Source organism: Cyanistes caeruleus, chromosome 4, assembly GCF_971803275.1.
Source record: "Cyanistes caeruleus chromosome 4, bCyaCae1.hap1.1, whole genome shotgun sequence".
Lineage (NCBI taxonomy): Eukaryota > Metazoa > Chordata > Aves > Passeriformes > Paridae > Cyanistes > Cyanistes caeruleus.
The window spans coordinates 38,532,659-38,548,684 of NC_141704.1; the positions used below are offsets into that span (position 1 = coordinate 38,532,659).

General features: G+C 37.5%; 1 long non-coding RNA gene across 5 annotated transcripts in view; it reads left to right on the plus strand.

Annotated features, from left to right (window-relative positions):
* The window catches only part of LOC111933666 (uncharacterized), a 102,603-nt gene that overhangs the window by 20,735 nt on the left and 65,842 nt on the right, over positions 1 to 16,026 (plus strand). For all 5 annotated transcript variants that reach the window (XR_015286474.1, XR_015286471.1, XR_015286473.1 and 2 more), the window contains one exon: positions 11,958 to 12,049. This is a non-coding gene — a long non-coding RNA (uncharacterized LOC111933666). The remainder of the gene's footprint in view (positions 1 to 11,957; positions 12,050 to 16,026) is intronic.

Consider the following 16,026-nt stretch of genomic DNA (forward strand, 5'->3'; position numbering starts at 1 on the left):
ATGAAAGATTGAAGTGCTTGAGTACTGCTGTGACTGGGATCGTGAAAACATCATATGTGATTGTATTGCAGGTTTGCTTCTTGTTCCTATAGCAACATCCAGGCAAGGATCTCAAGGCTCTTTACAAGTATTCATGAATTAAGCCTATGAGGTCAGGGATGGCGATTATTCTTGTTTACAAATAAGGAAATGCAGAGGTTAAACTGCTTGATCAAGGTCACACAACAAATCTGTATCCAAGCCAAGAATAAAAGCTGACTCTGGTCTGTGCTTCAGTCACCAGCTGATATTCTCTGTTTGAAGGGTTGAGGGGAAAGCCTTGTACAAAGTCTACAGATTTGTTAATTCAAAATGTACATTCCAGCTCAGACTGCCTCACTTAAGTGACCTTATATTTTTATCTCTTTGTCTATCTAAACTTTGCCCTTGTGAAAACATCTTTATGTACAGTCAAAGCAGGAGTAACAAGATCTTGACAAGAGTTTTGCAAATCTCTGACAAAGCAAAACTGAAGCCTATGCTAAAAAATTTTAACAATCTCTCCATGTGTGATTGCTAATTCTTCAGTGGCAACCAGATTAAAAGGTCCAGAACATACCTGATTGATTTCAGTGACTACATAGACCAAAAAAACCCGAATGTATTTTTAGTAGGAACAACTATGAATTTTCTCTGGAGTTACCACAGAGATAATGTATTATATGATGAAAAAATAGCGTTTGTAGATAGGCAACAACAAACACTCTCCTGCATTCTCCTGAGTTTCTTTTTAAATCACAGGAAGGGAAAAACTGTAAACTCTGAAAGTTTATTTTGGTAGCCAGCCTCTGCTCCCCCTTCTGTACGTAGTGCTTGCCAGTGACAGAATGTTGTGAACTAAGATAGTAGAGGAGAACAACAGACATGCTTTTTTAACTCCATCGTCACACTGGATGCTGTTTGTAGGATCAAAGAGTGGAAAATAACAAGTGTACTCTTAGGAATGTCCTTTTCTAGTCTGGGCTAAATAGTGTAAAATGCTTTCTTGCTTCCTATCCCTTAGGCATATGGATGTCTGACTCAAGTCATGCTTTTTCTACATACCATTCCTTACAGTTATTAGGTGGATGTTGGGCTGCTTGTTAGCTATATCCTTGTGGTCATGCTCTTTTTTTTGTTTGGGTGGCTGTGACTGAGAATTTTACACTGATTAGAGGAATGGTTTGCTACTGTTTTCTCAGGATTATTGGCTACTATGCCTGTGTTGGAATTCTGCTGGAGAACAAGTCAGCTGGGTGAATATCAGTAATTTAGTGAGAAAAAGTCTTGTGAGAGTCAAGGATCACGTTTAGCAACATTTGCAAGTCTAAAATGTTCACAGAAGCGCTAAGCAGAAAGGAAGCTTATTGGACTGGCTTTATTGCTTAAAAGGAGCTAAAGCAGGGGTGGGTTAAGGACAGGAAAGGGGAGGATCAGCACTTCCCCCTGAAAGATAAAGCAGACCTGGAAGCGAAATAGCCAAATCAATATCTATACTTATATCTATATCTAAATATAACTAGATATATCAAGATATTTTAATAGATATTTTTATAGATATAGATACAGATATAGATATAAACATAAACATTAACATTAACATTAACATTAACATTAACATTAACATTAATATTAACATTAACATAAATATATCTGCCAGTTGGAATGAATATCTTATTCTCAGTTTCTTAGAAATCTCGCATACATGAGCATTAAAATATGTGAAACCCTGAAAGGATAAAGTGTAAGAGTCACATAGGGTCTGCTATCAGCCTGCATTTTGATCACTTTGTTGAGTGACAGCTGCACCTCAGCTGTTGCTGTGCCCTCTGAGCTGGGCAGTGGGAGATTGGGATGACTTGGCCTCAAGAGCCACTTTTTTTTTTTATTAGCTTACTTTTCAAATGTTTTACTAATCTTTTTCTGAAACTTTTGTAGCAATCAGACTTGCTTGGGAATTTGTATGTAGCCAAATGACTCAATATTATCAGTACCTTGCTTTAGAAAGGACCACTTTGTACACTGTACTGGGGTAGTCAGCCTGACTTTTTCAGGTGATTTTGACTGATTTTTGATTATTTTTTATATGTTAGAGAAAGTGAAATGGGCAAAATGCAGAAATGAAATGGGAAAATGAACTTAGATTTAACTGTGACTCTCTGCTTGACAATCTCAGGCACGGGCCATTAGTTCTTTCTTTCAAAAATGATATCCACATTAATGTCACAGAGATCTTTACACCTGTGGCAATAAATGTTTAGGTGGGAATACTTTAAATAAATGAAATTACAGGCTTTACTTTAAGAAGACCTACTGATCTTTTATTGCATTGAGGTTTTTGAGAGAAGATGGCTTCTTCTGTATATTTATAGTTTTTCTCTGCTTTCACAGGTTCGAGATGAAGTGAACCACTGTAATTGTATCTGTAGGGAAGTCCACCTTATTTTCATTTCTTTGCTCTCCTGCTGCTTTTGAAAGAAGGAAATTCTACTTGCCAGTCAGCATGTTGCAGCTTGATGGGAGATGGGTAGTTTAGAAGTGCTGAGTAGAGATTTGATTCCGCTGAATACACTGGGTCCATGATCCACAGTCCAGGGTTTCACCTCCTGGGAATGCAAATTCCTAGTGTTTTCCAGACTAACCTGAAATTTCTCCCAACATTGAGCAAGGTGCATCAGTGATGTAAAAGGCACCAAAGGCTTTCTACCCTTTGCTGCATTTGGAAACAGATTAACAAATGTCACAGACGGCACTCTAATAGTTAACTACATGTCAGTGTGAAGTTATGAGCCTCTTTGTCTAGCCACCACACAAAGCTGATAAATCTAATGGAAAGGTTTTGCAGAATGTACAACTGGGGTCCTGATGGCTGGTCTTTGAGGCCTTTTCCTAAATGCCAGTTGAGTTGCTGCCCAAACTCAGCTGCACTTTATCTGAACCATCCTCTTCTGAACTCTTGTAGTCACAGAAGATCCTAGTCAGGTAAATGTACCCCTGTTATTCTGCAGCTTTGATGATCAACCAAAGTACAGTATCAAACTTACCTTGCTACTATGAAATTCAGCCTATCACTATACATAATTTTCTGATAGCTGGAAGAGCTTTTCTGAAATACATTATTGCAGCTAAGTATAGGAGCCAGCTTATTGGTAATTTTTCTGATCTGATCTGGCTGATCAGATTTACCTTATTCTGAAAAGGTTCATGAGATGAACTCTGAATTTTCTTAACAGCTTCAGTGCAAATCCTTTATATCTGTAGTGAGTAGCTATGAAGCTTTGTTAGGGATAATAAGGGGTGCAAGCTTATCTCTAGTTTCTGTGGAGACTAACCCTGGTAAGTAAGAAGACTAACGCAACAAAGGTGTTTGTGGAATATACCACACCTGCCCACCACACATGATATAATTTTTCCTGTTGTGGTAGAGCAGAGTGGACTAGAAGAACCTTTATAAAAGCTGAATGCACCAGATTCTTTCATGTCTGGTAACACCTCTACGCGTGGTCTGATTTAAATAAACCTAATAAACATGTCTGAAGCAAAATACTGCTCAGACATCATGTGGCCTTTAGAGAGAAACTGATGGAAGAAATTCTACACTCAGGCTGTCACTCACTCAGTTGTTGACACAACTGTTTGGGGGATTGTGAACTGGATCAGAAACCAGATAAGGTTAAAAATAATGCAAATGAAAAGGGATCAGGAGAAGGTACCAGCTTACTTCTGTGGAAGGGGAAAGGTTTTGGACTTCTTCCCTGAGCTGAGCTGTGCTTTTGGCTCTCTCCCCCACTCCTGGACAACAGTTTCAGTATTTGTCAAACCCTTCCTGAGAGGATGTAGCGCACTAGGCAGAGCAGCAGAAAACCATCCAACCTTGTTTTTTACTCTGCCGTTTTAGCACACTACATTATCCCTAAAGAGGGTCTGGTGAGTACCAGAGCTAGTAGGAGATAAGCAGCAGAAGCACGACCTCCTGTTCATAGTTTCAGGGACCTAATAGTTTAGCCCAATGTACCTCTGGAAACCCTGTGCAAATAATTGTGTCATTGCGTGTGGGGTAGGAAAGAGCACCAGTGCTAAGCAAAACAAATGACTGACAGAGAGGGCAGAAAAGAATTACACAGCCAAAATCCCCTGATTCATGAAATTGAGTTGTCAGCATGAGACAGAAGGACAGCCCTTGTCTTTCTGTGTCAGCATGTAAAAATCAGGAGATTTAGAGGTTTGAAGAGGTCTTAGTAGTGACATCCTGAAATGCTGTATTTATAACTAGCTGTAGGATTTTGAAAGAAATGTAGAGTTGAGTGTATGAGTTAAGTAGAGTTAAGTAAATGGAGGATTTTCCCCTTTAAAAACAAAGATAATTAGTGAAAAGATTGAATTTAGATTTCCTTATAGAATGATTATCTTATCATTGCCTAGAAAATAATTAATTTGTTATTTCAATTCTGAAGTCCAGTTAATAACACAGACTGTTGGACAGACAGCCCTTGGTGGATTTTCACTATACACATTCTCCATGTTGATCTTGTCCTTCTAGCTTTGATGATCTCTCTTTGCTCCTTAGGGGCCATCACCAATAGACCAGTTGTACTAAATCCATAGTACTTCCGCAAACTTATTTTCTTTCCCATTACAATCAAACTAACTATGGTAGGCTGAACTGAATTAGGAGTCAGTGGATGTTACCAGGATTTTTTCACTCCTGGAGACTCAGCTGATTGTCAGTAAAATGGAGGCATTAAACTCTGAGGTTAACACCAGTTTAAATTAATAACTAAAATGTAGTGCCTAGCCTTTGTCTGCTCAGTGATGCTCAAAGTGAACATGTATCTTTAAACTGGTTCTTAAGTACCACTTGTGATATTACCACAGCCCATTTATGAACAGTATTTGTACTGTTGACAAGGGAAAGACAGGACATGTCTACAGGAGACATCATACTTATTCTGTGGGTAGAGGATGTCATTCCTCAGTTAGCTATTTTTACTATAATATTGATTCCAATTTATTTACAATGCACATTAAAGGCAAATGTTGAAATGTGACGTTTCCATGAAAGTCCATTTGTGCACAGAAATGAAGGCATGGTTTGATGAGACTGGGATATTGAGGGAACCACAGCTTTATGGGAGTGCTCCACCTTCCTGGTAGTGCTAAAAACCCTGTCAGGGTGAAGGTGCTACTCCTGATGCAGATCAGCTCTTTGATCTGCTGCTCAGTGTAACCCCACAAATACTTCCATTGGCATGACAGAAAGAGGGGCAGAGGGGAACTACCCTGTTGTTACACTGAATGTCTTTTGTCATTAGCCTACAGCCAGAGCACTAGAAACATCTTTATCCATCTTCAGCTCTCATCTAAATGGTGAACCGATTCTTGTGCTTATGCTGCTGTTCACTCTTTTCTTTCAGCTGTACTGTGGTAATCTATGTGAGCCTGACCATAAACTGATCATTGAAATTATTCAGATTGAAAACCCATTTCCATTCCATTTTTAATGTTCTGACTGTTCAGTTGATATGGTGTTAAATAACAGTTCTATACAGGGAGTTGTACAGCACAAATAACAATAAGAAACAATTTTCCAAGGATAAGGACTCTGGAAAACTTTACTATTAGTTTGCTTGTGGGTAAAAATGTGAATAGAACTACTCTTTAAGTGTAAGGTGCAGTTTAAAATGAGCTGAGTTTATTAAAAGAGTACTGTTTTGTATTAAGGGTAATCTTACATTTTACATCTTTGTCTGAGAGGCAGGTTTCATTTGCTCACTGATATTCATGGAGAGGTTTGTACCAGTCTGCCTACATGGGTTTGAAACGGGCACTCTAATCATACAGATTGTTCAAATTCTTTTCTCCTTGCTTAGTTAAAAGCATTGATCAATTTTCTCCTAATTGCCCTTTTTAACACTGAAAAAAATTCTGCTTTATGATTATCTTGTTGATCAGGTTCTCTTTTATTTTGAAGTGATAGGTGCACAGTGTTCATTAATCTGATACAGGAATAAGCAGCTGCGGTGGTGTGATTTACATAGTTACCTAACATCTACATCCAAGCCGAACTCAGGGTGACACATCCTTGGAAAGGTTCCTAGTGAAAACTGCCCTGGAGAGAGCATATCCAGCAAACAAAATTACCCAGGGCAAGGTTTGTCAGTTACTGCAATCTGAGAAGAGGCAGCTTGGAAAAACAAACTGGGCATTGCTGTAGGAAGGAAATCATGCCAGTGTGTTCTGTGAGAGACTGGGCACATGGTGAAGGTGAGGACATCCTCAGAGATGTCCTCCTCAGTGATACTTGGATGGGTCACTGAGGTCAGAAGAATTAAAATAGTCATGGTTATACTCAGTGTCTATGACATGTCTTGCAGCAGTAGAACATTCAAATCTTTTGCTGTGCTCTCATTTTAAAAATTATATCCCTTCAATCATTAACATTGAGTACATCACAAAGTCCATAGCTCTTTGCAATTTCAAGGTATCTTCTTTATGTCAGTTTTATTTTCCTATCTAGTCTAATTTTAAAACTTCTAGTTAACGTGAGAGCTGGTACCAACAACATGCCAATTACTGAACTTCCTGTAGTGTGAGAGGAACAAAGCACACCATTTTTTGAGAGGATTTAAAACTTCCATGTGGTAAGTACAGATGGGTGTAGCCTCCATATTTTCTGTTTAATAATTACTCCAATCTTGTACTTTCACACAATGATATAAATACAAATCTGTAGTGCAGCTGAAGAAATAGCCTAGATTAATACTTTCTCACAAAGCAGGTAAAAGTTCCTCCTCAAATTTAAAGCTAAGGTATTTTTTTAAATACCCACCCTTGTTTATTAGACACTGAAGATGCTTTTCTCCTAAATGATAATATTATTTAATAATATTAACTGCAGCAAGGAACAAGAGCAAGTCTTAAGTAATACTGACACCTGTATTAATACTGGTATATATATACTATTATAATACTTTCCCATAGCTTGAGCACAGGGGCTGCATTTTTATAAGGGATATCAGCAGTGCACCAAAACCCCCAGTATTGTACACATTGTGTTGCAAAGCAATCCAAACTCCTTGACAACAAAGCTGGAGGATGTTCCCATAAACTTCTTTCTCACAAAGAACAAAAATAATTTCAAGTTTATGGGTTCTCCTACACTATCCCTTGCTATAATTTAATTGATTCCTATGCTTGTATTATACTTTTATTTTACTAAAGCTATATAAGTCCTGATTAGAAAAACTTTGTTGAAGATTCACTGCACAATCACTTAACTCATTATCAGTTTTTAATAGAAGCATAATTTTTAACATTTCCTAATAGTATAGTCATTCTTTACATATAGGCTGTGGTCATTTTTGTGAATAGCAAAACTGTACCAAAATGCAGTTTTAGGAGGCATGAAGGTAATAATTTTTAGGTCCTATGCTTAAAGATTTTCCCATTTAAAAAGCAAAATAATGGAATTTTAGCATATTTAATATTGTAATTTGGAAAGTTTAAAAGTTGAGTTTTGAAAGGGCATTGTGATTTGGAAGGTTTCCTCTTTTTATGATTTTAACAGAAAGTGTATTATTCTAAACATGAAAAAAATTACCATTTTTTAGTGTGAGTGAAGTGTTCTGGGTGATCTTGAAAGGAATATCCACATGTTGGCCAATTCTATGAGCACAAAGTATACAAATATGAAGCTGCTGGTGCCTGAAATTTTAAACTCATTTTAATGTGATATTGTATACTGAGGTTTTCTAGGCCTTTAAACAGGTTGAATATATATATATACATATATATATATATATATCTATTATATACATACACCAAGCCATATATTGCACTTGCAGCCATTTTGAGCAGCAAAACAGTTGCAGAAGCAGCCAGAAGTTGATCTTCTTTTGTTTGAACAGGAATTGAGAAATTTACTTTTTTAAAAATTAACTTTTCTTATGGTGGAAGTATACTTGTTCTTTGTATCCCTTAGACTAGAACATTGGGGAATTTATATCCTGTAGGACTTTTTGAACAGGATAGTGACAAAACTGAGGGTGGTTATTAATTGATACAAGCAGTGCCTATTATTCTGGTATATCTATTGAATTTCTTCACTATTCCCCTAGTTTCATCTCTGTGGCTCCCATATAAGATGAGTAGCTGGTTTGACCTCTCTGGTTGCATTGCCTTCATCCCCTTCATGAGACTGATTTTTTAATGATATGAACATCAGTTCATGCTGAAACTGTACCTTTTCTAATTGAATTCACAAAATTGTGTCTACTGAAATTAATCCTTTTGATAGGGGCTTTCTGTGTAATCAATATGGACAAGAACAAAAGAGACTCCCTGAAGATTATTATTATATCCCTTATGTCACTGAGAGAATAGAACTTAGGCAGATTTTTACTTTCTTGAAGCCACCCAGAGCTGAACCTTCTTCCCACTAGCATTTGCTACACCTTTGCACCAAGAAGAGTCAGAAAGTTTTTGATGGCACAAGAACCAGCCATAGAAATGTGTTTATGTGGAAAAAAATGAGCTCTGAAGAAAAGTGGAAAATTTTTTTGCTTGTAGTGTTTGAAACTCTGGTTTATAAACATTTGTATTTGATTAACTTCACCCTCAATAATAACTCTGACTAAGCTTTCAACCCATAATTTTGAGACCACAAAGAACTAAAAAATACAGAATGTCAGGGTTGACATTCTGGAAATGTGTGAAGGAAAGGATAAACAAATGAAACCAGCCCCCATGTTTTGTGAAAGAATGTTCTGTGTACTGGACTAGAGTCATGGGACTCACTTGAAATGGTAAGGAAGAGTAAGCAGTATGAATTACTGAATGTTGTATAATCTTGGTGCATGAATAAAATAATGAAGAGGATGTCTCTTGGCAGAAAAGCAAATGTCGCATTAGGAGGAAAAAGTTAATACAGATCATCAGTCAAATGTTAGTATGTGATACAATCTAATCCAATCAGAGGACTCCTAGAGCTCTGCAAACTCGAATGTAGTCTCTCAAGGCTCCCTGCATGCACAGTTAACTGCACAAGCAATATATTCTTCCAAAATGTGATTAAATATGGCTAACTTAAGAAACTGCTGTAAATCACTGTAATCGAAATAAGAGGATTTCTTATTTATCACCTAGATAGCTGAATATTAGTGATAGGTAGTATGAAGAATATGTCTGCATCTCTGCTTTCACCTTTATAAAGAGGAAATGATACTTTTGGTGAAGCTTTTGGAGAACTAAGAACACACTGCTGAATGATGTTTAGGTGTTGCTGTTATTAAAATTACCAATATGCCAGGTTGGCTATATATGGTCTTAAGAGTCTATGCTAGAGACATAGACATTTTTTGCAAAAAAATTACCAGATGAATTCTCAAAAAGATTTAGATAAAGTTTTAGGCTTAAATCCTAGTTCCAACACTGAGTTGAAAGGGGGATTTATCTCATCAAGTGTTGGTTGATAATCTGGAAATGAGCTCCCTCTGAATTAAGGGAAGAGAAGTGGTAACATTTTAGAGTACACACAATGAACTAGGTGTGCATTTCATCCTGAAGGTGACATCAAAACCAGATCATTAGTGTCTTTGTTGATGAACTCAGGACTATTCTTTTCTTCACATATATAATCCAGTGTGATGAATTCTACATGTGGCCATCTAAGGGTTTATTCAGGAAATTCTACCTACAGCTGTCAATCAGTTATTTCTTTTGGTACCTCCCAAGGCCTAGATTTGTTCAGAAGTAATTTATATGCAAAGGAATTAGGGAATGTATAACTAATTTGGCCTGTAGCCCAAGGTCCAAGTCTTCTTGAAGGTCCAAAAGAGTAGGGTCCTAAGTCACTCTGGCACTTTCAGTATGTTTATTTTCAGTGCTTTTGGAAAAGACATTGCTTTACATAACAGAATAGTAATTCAGTTTTGTGAAACTCAAGTCTTCATTACATTCACAGTACCCGTTGCTGAGCCTTTGTCACATGGTTCTGAACTATTTTTCACATCCGCTGATGAACCCTTTAGAAAAAAATGCACAAGTAGAAAAGACAATTCAATTCCATCTGCAGGATTCACATCCTAACAAAAACATTGGATAGAAAAGGTCAGTGAGCTAAAAGTCTTTTTTTGGCAGTGAAGTTAGGAGGTCCAGAAGAGTTTCTGAAAATAGAAAATGTAAAACAAATAATAAATGTAAATCAAAAGAACATCGTGTTCATGTTTATCTTGCAGATGAAACTAGAAATTCACAAACATTTATACACAATTGAGAGGGGGTTTAAGACAACCTGTTGTCTGCCTACAATCTGAACAGCTGTTTGTAAGAGAATTTTCCACATAGGTCACTGCAGAAAAAGAGTAAGGTGTTGACAGCCTGATGGATGAGTTTGGCTGGTGTGGTGCCCATCCAGTTGTACAACAAACACTTTCATGTACAGTAAGTGTTACACACATTCAGATTGCCTCTAATAGAGTGGCATTTCTTCTAAAGTTATTCACGGAAACAAGAAGATCACTTGAGTTCCTAAAGAGCAAGTCACTCATCTCCTAAATGCTCTATCATTAAAAAGAGTAGTGAAAGTTCAAATTAAACTTAGGAAATGCTCTTTATGTGAAAGGCAGCACCTCTTAATGTGTGAAGAGGATAATGCTGCTGTGCACACTGAGCTAAAAGATAAGTGAAGGCCCCCTTGTGATGTAGAATTGCACCCTATTTCCTAGCACATATTGTTTCAATTAGTTTGTATTGGTTGGGATCTAAAATCCCAGGAGTCTCATCCCTTTGGTTTGTGTATGGAATTTAGTGTAAGTGCAACACAAAAAAAAAATCTTTGCCACAGTTTATATGAAAAGAAGAAGAAAGGTATTTCTTTATTTTTGCCAAAGGACAAATACTTGACAGTGTCTGCTAAACCTTTCCCTAACATTTCTGTCTAAAAGAGAAGCGGACTCCAACATGGTAGACACTTGATCTGTTGACCAGTCCTGGTCTATTAGGGTATGGAATTGCAAATATGTGCTTTTTTGAAGTCCTGTTACTAGGTGGCTGAGTGGCTATATGCAAGTCATCTAACTTTCATGAACTTACATGCATACTCATGCACACCATGGCAAATGCCTGCAGCTGGCTGGTTTAACCTTAGTCTGGAAGTGAATTTGGGGAAACTTTGCTTCATGCTTGTCTGCCAGTGACTTACAGAAAAAGAAAAGGAATTGAGTTCCTTAACTACTCCATTCCTCAGTTGCTGTATTTTTAAAATTGCTGCTATATTTATCATTTACCTGCTTTTGCAAACTATTTTGAGGTATCTACCAGGTGAATCTGCTTCTGTACAGAGTGCTCTCTTCCTATGAACTGAACATCTAAAACATGACTTTCATCACCAGCTTGGCAAAAACAAAAGCAATACAAGAGATTTTTCCTCCCCTGTTTCTTGACTGCATAGGATAGGAATTTTAATTATCCAAATATTTTTTTAATAATGTATTTTTCATATATATATATATATATATATATATATATATATATATAATGTATGTATATATATATGCTTAATCTGTATCAAGCAAACCTTTGGGATCTCTCTGGCAGGGGTTATTATTCTTACAGAAGGAAAACGAGTTTTACCCCTACTTTTTATTGTAGGGGTAGGATAGCACATGACACTTAAGTTTAACTCCACAGTGGAGGCACCTGAGAATATGTAATTACCTTACTCCCATTGCTGGAGGAGCCTCCAGTGATACGTGCAGCGTGAAAGGTTTTTGCAGGTGCTCCACCTGGTTTTGCCCCAGGCTCTTCTAAGAGTTTTTCTAACCCCAGGAGAAGAGCCTGATTGCTATATTACACCAGTAGAAGGTGAAGCACTCTGATATCTGTTTAATCTCTGTAGCCATGTAAGGCAAAGAAGACTGAGTTCTGTCTTCATTTTACAGACGTGAAAATGGACAAGGATTTGGAAAAGGCCTCGAGGTGTATCTGTGCTGGATATAGAACTGAGTTATTTCTGTCAGATGTATCCTCCTGGGTATGTATTTGCAGCACCTCTGTCTTACAGTACACACAAAAGGTAAAATTTCTTTTAACATCAGTATTTTTAGTAAGAAGTTGACAGGAATGATCCTCACCATGTTGGAAGAGACATCTTATTTTAACTACATGGCTCTGGCAAACCTGGTATTTTTTTCACTTCTTAGATAACTTTTTCCTCCTTGGGAAGGAGGAAAATTTCTAAGGAAGTTTCTAGGGAAGGAGGGAATTTCTAATGCTTGCTCTGGTGTGATATTAGTTTTCTACTTCTTTTGACTACTAGAAACTCCTTATTGTGCTGCAATCTCATAGGTAGCTGGAACAGTGGCTACAATGCCAGCTAGTTAATTAGGGTGTTGTGGTAGAGGTTCAGGAGGGAGCATGTATTTCTGTAGAGGTATTTCTAAGCTGTGGGTAGAGTGATTAACTGCTTAATTTTAGTCCCAACTGCAGGGAAATGAGTCAGAAGAACTGTTAACATTTAGCATTGAAACAATGCCTTATTTCACTGCCTGACTTATAAATAGCCAAAATTTTAAAATTTAGCAGAAACAAATGGAAAACGCTGACGGTACAGACTACAGAAATGATGACATTAGGAAATGTGTCATGAAACTGAAGAAGTGCCCCCCAAACACTGTACAAATTATACATTTGTAATTACAAATGCTTTCTTCTGCAATATGTTGTATCTCTGCCTCAGAACCGAAGCCCTGGGCTTGGCAAAGATTGTGCTGATTGAAATCTAGAGTGTATCAAATGCAAAGAAGTCATTCTTGAGTCATACATGGCCCACCAGATCTTTTACTGGCTTGATAAAGAGTTCAAATTAAACTGATACTGTGCTCTGTGTACAGACAAAACTGGAGGATTCAGCCAAGGTTTCCAAGTTTCACATGCAGTGAGCTGGAACAAAATGCAAACTCTGAAACAACAAAAAACATCATGGGTTTTGAGCAAAGGAGGCATGTTGCCACAATTGCCTTATTACTGTGTGTCACTAAGTTTCACCAGTGCCTACGAAAGTTGCTCAAGCATGAATTAAAAGTGGCTCAGCAGGGCAACCTGTACTTTCTTCACTGTCATTTGGACATGGGCGTGCAAAGCGCCTGCCTCCCTGCTTGCTACAGACATGCAGAGCTTTTATCCCCCATGGCACCGTTTTAAATTGTTTCCAATGCTAATCTTCCTTGGTCACTCTGCAGAAAGTGGGTTTGACCTACACTGTTGGACTGAATGACCACGTCAGCAAGGTGCTGGACAGGGTCACTCACTGGTGGATGTTTCTGCAGAGAGAGAACTGTTCTCAGCCATGCAGGTAAAGCTAAGTGGGCTCACAGACAGCAGCCTTGGTCACAAAGCAGACATAAAGAGCTAAAATGCAGTGAATACTCTATCAATTCCTTTTTATCAATCAAATGAAGCAAAAGCTGCTATAATGAAAAGAGTACTATTCTTAACTACACATATAGATGCATGCATAAGATATATAAGACATTCAGAGAAGAGGAAACAGTTTAGAGGCTGCTGTCTGCCCAAGTTCTGCACTAATTTTGTAAAGTAACTTATTTTGTACTTATGGATTACTTTGCAAATGAAACAATTGCAATGAATGTTTTGGTGTATAATACAAATAGGACTGTGGTAAAAACTTGATATAGGACTGAAGAAGTAAGCTACAGACCATAAATACAATATGTCCTGTAGTAGAGGTCAGCTATTTTATGCATAATGAGTAATACTAACCAATCCTAAAACATGAGGAAACATCCAATTCAGATGATTTGCCCATCAGATGTTGTCATCTCTTAAGTCAGCTCCTTTTGATAATGTTACAAGAACAAATCTATTTTTATCCAGCTCTGTTCAAATATCATTCGCTAGCTCTGCAAGTGCTTTGGTCCAAAGCCTGAATGAACAGGTGTAAGAACATTATCTGACCAAATCTGAACTCATGTATCTTATATATTATACATGCTCACACTTTTATTTATAAAATGAGTTCATTGTCCCTGGCATTTTACTTGCACTGTTTCTGACTTCCCTGTGGAAATCTGAAATGAAAACAGCACCAGTAATTTCTAAGCTTTCACGAAGACAAGCAAGTAAAAACTAAGTGAAAGATGAGAGGTTTTTTCCTCTTAGCTGATGTAGTGAGCTAAACACAAAGTTTATTTTAGTCTTTTAGTCTTCAGGAATAAATTAAAACAGTCATAACTATTTGGTTTTGTCTATGTTGCCTTTTTTTTTTTTTTTTAATTTAAAGGTTTTGCCTACCAAAACTACTGAGAAATATAAGGAAACTTTTAATGTCTGTAATGTATATTTTTTCAAGGAAGAACATAGGATATAAGGAGAATGTTCATGTTTTTAAGGACACTGTGTGGGGGTGTATGTGTCTGTTTAGTTTTCAGCAACGATTGTGGAAGGAAGTACTTAAAACTTTATCATTATGCATTGTATAAAGATCTTTGCACTTCATGTATGGGCTTTGTTTAATGAAGGCCTGGGATTTTTATGTCTATAGACACACCTTCCTTTTCTTGCCTAGCTCAGGATGCCTAAAACTACTAACAATTATTCTAAGATTCATTGTTAAGATAAAAAGGAATTATGTACAGATAAAATGAAAACCCAAGACACATTTTGGAAATGTCAGATCATGTAACTTTTAGACATGCTAGAGTCAAATGACTAAATGTGTGCTTTTTAACAAGGATTTGATAGCAGAGCAACAGTATGATATTGGCAAGCAAGCTCTATTCCTTGTTTGGAGGTGGCTCATAGCTACCATGTGCATAAGTGTGGAATTTTTAACAAGCATTTTTAGCAAAGTATGTTGAAGTTGGAGCTGACCACCCTTCCTATTTAACCAAGGTCAATATTTTTTACTGAAGCAAAGTTAAAGCTAATGGAGCTAATTTATTTAATCTAAATGAAACCACTAAACCTGTCTGTAAGTACAATTCCAAGAGAGGCAGATAGCACTGTGTGTTATTAAGTCTCCATGGCATGTCCTAGTATGGAATTGTGTATCAGTTGCTCATAACTTTGAGAAGCTTTAACAGTTTTTGTTGCACTTTTTCACTGCTGATGGAAAACTCCAGGTGGAAAACTTTAACAAATAGCAGCTAAGTGATTGAGTAATTTCTGAAAGGAAAGCTATGGGAAGAATATATTGCTTTATTCCTTAAAAAAATATTCTTGAAAGTTGTCTCTGTTGTGTTGTAGTGTGGCCTAGAAACTGGGGAAAATGAGAGAAGGAATGGGAAGCAGCTCTATGACAGAGGGGAGGGAGTCGTGGAGATGGTGCAAGAAGAGGGAGAGAATATAGAGGGAAGCTGAGTCTGGAGAGAAAGATGACTGAAATGATTGTAAGCAGGGACTTCAGTAGGCAAAAAGGAGGACAGGTGGCCACAGGGATGCAGAAGAGAGTTCACATGTTGAAGCCAAGGATGGAAGCTGCTTGGGAGAAACCCTGAGAGGAAGGGAGATTGGGCAGGGTCATTGAAGACAAAGCAGGAATGAACTAACTTGTACATACATGAGCAAGAAATTGGGATAATATTCCACCTGGGAGTTGTTGGGAGAGCAGTGACTTTGGAGGGAAGGCAAAGGAAGAGAGCTAAGAGTGACTTAGCAAGGACAGTGGGACTGATATAAGAGGCTTGCTGGAAAAAGAGGAGCTGCTATTACAGAATGCCTTATGTGTGCATAGGAGAGATAGGAAGTGCTGGGCATTGTCAACAAAATCCAAAAAGAGTGTTTGGGAGTTTTACCTGTCAGAACACATTCTTCTTTCTACTGTCTCTGAATTACTTTTCTATCAGCCACTAATGGTAGTAAATGTCGCCTGAAAAAGCAAATGTCTTGCAACTTCTGCTGGTTTACTGGCATGAAGGCAGCTGATCTGGCTGAGAGGCCTGTGCTTTGTGTTCAGGAGTCTTGACTCATGGATGATGGTAGATACTTGTG